We start from the raw sequence: 4102 nt of genomic DNA, 5'->3' as shown, positions 1-4102 counted from the left end.
CAGCTTAAAGCTTTGCCTAATTATTACTTTTAAGAGTATGTTGGATATTTTAATGAGGGTTACTGTATACCATTACCATATAACTACTAAAAGTTCACCCATTTTCCTAAAAAGTCTTTCTGCAATTCTTCCTAACCATCAATATGTATAGCATGCCAATTATATCATCTTCTGCTTTTGCCTCTTTTTTTCTCTAAGGCCCCATCTACTCTTTCCTCAGATCCTTTGGAAAGTCTAAATTTTCCACTTAATTGTGAGGATTAATTTTATTCTTTTTGTCTCAATGTTCTGATTTATATCCATGCCCTATGGGACATATTTTAGGAGCTAATTAGCAGCTCAATAAGCTTTCCAAGTTAAAAATGAAGATAATTATTTTAGAGAGAGAAAGTGACTAAGATTTATTGAGAAAGTAAATTTTCAGGCATGTTTTTAGGTTTAAATAAATAAAAAATAAAAATAGTTAAGATTTGGAACCAAAAATATTTTAATAATACACAGGTAGAAAATAGGAAGTCTAGAATCTAGACACATGTTCTGTCTACCACATTATATTGAAATGTCTCTTTACAACTTTGAAATATAGAATATTTTTTCTCAGATTACATTTATAATATGCTTTCTAATTATTCAGGCACATGTAAATATTGTCTTCAGAATAATATTAGTTCAATTTAATACAATAACAGTATTTCTTGAAAGCATTTAAGAGAAAAAGAAATGTAATCAATGGCTGTGGAATGCCTTTAACCTTCTGTGTTGTTATTGTTTAATTTGGTATTAAGCCATGTGAGGCTAGCATGGTGGCTCACACCTGTAATCCCAACACTTTGGGAGGCCAAGTCAGGAGGATAGCTTGAACCCAACCGTTCAAAACAAGCCCGGGAAACACAGGGAGACCCCCTTCTCTTCAAAAAAAAAAAAAGGAAATTTAAAGTAGCCATTGCACGGTGGCACACACCTGTGTTTCCAATTACTCATGAGGCTGAGGTGGGAGGATTGCTTGAGCCCAGGAGGTCATGATCCTGCCACTGCACTCCAGCCTGGGCAATCCACAGTGAGACTGTCTCAAAACAAAACACAACAAAACTGTGTGAATATCAGGGGAAAAGACGACTTCAATTACCTTAGAATAATTCGTATAGAATTAATCATTGACTAGATTGTTGCTGGGAGATTTATTAGAGGCTCATCAACTACATAATTTGAGGGGCTCAACGCAAAATGAAAATGCAAAACCCTGGCCAGTGACAGGAAGTCAGTCTCCCTTTCCCCCAAAGCTCACCACTCCAAACCATGGCAGCTAGAAAACCACCAAGGGATTGCAGATGCCATGAGAGGATGTGCTCAGTATGTGGATGGGAGTGAATGAGAGGTGCTAGCCAATCTCACTGGATGGCACAATAGAGCTGGCTACTTGAGTCAGAGATGGCTGCTACCTTTCGCATCTCCAGATCCTTCAGGGCCCTCACTTGGATCTGACCCTACCTCCTCCTAGCCCACATTGTGTGGTGGGATTTCATTTGCAATACAGATGCTCAAAAATTGAAATATTAAGATTTTCAAAATGATGACTGCAGAATATTAACTCCAGGTACAGGGCATTTTGAGCACTGGTCCCAACACAGCTTCATTGATCATATTGCAATGAAGTCAACCCTGTTTAGATAAATTGATGGAGAATTTAAATGCTGGACCTAAGAAAGAATTATAATTTTTTAAATATTTTTGCTGATTCCTGCTTATAAAGATAGGGAAATATGGCAATCTCCGTATCAGATACCCATCTGGTGAATTAGGCACAGATTATAGCAGATAATCTGGGAAGTTCCTGTGAAGCGACTGTCTAAATAGGGACATTGGAAAATATACAAATGTTTGACAAATTCAATAAAAGAAAGTGATATTCCAGGTCAAGTAAACAGTTTGGTAAAAACACCAAAGAAGGGAAGTTTAAAATATATTTTGGGAAAAAAAATTGTAAATTGGACCCTTATACCATACTCAAATATCAAATTAAAATAGATTAAAGATTTACATGTAAGACCTAAAACTGTAAAACTGCTGTGAGGAAGTACAGGAGAAAATCTTATTGACATTGGGCTATTTCTTAGATATGCCACCAAAATAAAAAAATAGACAAGAAAATACAACAAACTAAGAAAGCTTCTGTACGGCAAAGAAAAAATCAGTAAAAACTTAACATATGAAATGAAAGAAGTATTTGCAAACCATGTATATAATAAGAAATATACAACATATATAAGGAAATCATACAACTCAATAGCATAATAATTTCATTTAAAAATGGGTAAAAATCTTAATAGACATTTATCAAAATAAAAAGACATACAGATTGTCAATGGGTATATGAAAAAATGCTCAACATCAATATCAGAGAATTACAAAATAAAATCATAATGAGATATCACTTTGCATCAGTTAGAGTAGCTATTATCAACAAAACATAACAAATGTTAGTGAAGTTATGGAAAAATTTGAAACCTATCTCACTCTTGGTGACAATTCAAAAATGGTGCAGCTGCTATGGGAAATTGTATGAAAAGTTTTCCACAAACTAAAAATAGAAGACTATATGATCCAGCAATCTCATTCCTGGGTATCTACCTAAAATAATTGAATTCAGAATCTCTAAGAGATCTTTACTTCCATGATCATTGTGGCACTACTCACAATAGTCAAGCTATGGAAACAGCTCATTCATTGACAGATGAATGAATAAAGAAAATGTCATACAGACATACAGCAGACTATTATTCACAGTTTTTAAAAAGAGGAAAATTTGCCGTATGTGACAAGGTGGATAAACCTTAACGACATTATGCTAAGTCAGTCACAAAAGGACAAATTCTGCCTGATTCTACATATACGATATACCAAAAATAATCAAACTCGTGGGATTAGAAAATACAAAGTACAAAGGTGGTTACTGGGGACCAGGGGAAGGAGAATGTGGGGATGTGGTATAACTATGCATATGCTCAACAGTATAGTACCTACAGTCAATAATATTGTGTTACATACTTAAAACTTTGTTAAGAGGACAGATCTCATGTTAAGTGTTTACCACAAAACAAAAGAAAGCAACAAAAACCCCCAGAAATTTTTAGAGATGAATATGTCTATTCCTTGATTATAGTGATGGCTTCAGGATGTGTTCACATGCCAAACTCATTAAATAATGTACATTAAATATATTCAGTTGCTTAATATCAATTTTACCTCAAAGCTGTTTGCAAAAAATAAAAAAGCAATGTTGGCACTTTTTTTGGATTAAAGGAAAAAAAATAGAGTAGTAAGATGGAAAGAAAGTAAAGTAGAAAGATGAAAAGAAGAAAGATGGGAATAAGATTGAACAATAAAATCAGGGCCAGATTGTAATGGTGTAAATTTGCTTTAAAAAATATTTAAAACTCAAAAGTGATCCCTTTAAGAAGAAATTGTAATGGCTTGATATTCATAATATAGGTTTTAGTTTTCTTGACAAGAATTGTGTTGCCTGATGATGGTTCTGTGCTAACTCAAAAGGGCTACATGTTCACAAAATTTATTTGCTAAGCTACAAACCGTCAAGGAGAGAGATGATATAGCGGGAAAAACTAGGAACTAGGGGCCTGAATTCTAGTGTTTGTAGAATCTTTAGATAATCCAAGCAGAAATCAATCTTTTAAAGAGGGAATTCTGGAAATGGTAGCTTACAGTAAGTGAAAAGTTTCAAATCTATTTAAGAACCAACCCAAATTACAAAAACAGAAAAACATAAAATGAAAAGTGTTGAAATCAGGGAATAATGTTACACACATGACTGCAAACTTTGAGCAAGCCTGAGTGTGGTATGCAGTTTAACCCAGCTTTATAATGACAGAACCTACTAGTTCTGACAAAGAAATTGTGTGGTAAAGGAGAACAGATTTCTTCCATTCCTTCCATATTGAACTGAAGACCAGGTCCAGGTAGAACGATAGAAAAACTAATTTTAACAAAGATTGTTTTAATAATTTAGCAAAACCAATGCCATTGACAACCATGTGTAGATGGTTGTGAGGTAGGTCATAACTCACAGAAACTTAGACACAAATAA

The sequence above is a fragment of the Pongo abelii genome, chromosome 13, assembly GCF_028885655.2.
Source record: "Pongo abelii isolate AG06213 chromosome 13, NHGRI_mPonAbe1-v2.0_pri, whole genome shotgun sequence".
In the NCBI taxonomy this organism is placed as follows: domain Eukaryota; kingdom Metazoa; phylum Chordata; class Mammalia; order Primates; family Hominidae; genus Pongo; species Pongo abelii.
Note: the sequence above shows the minus strand (reverse complement) of the source record.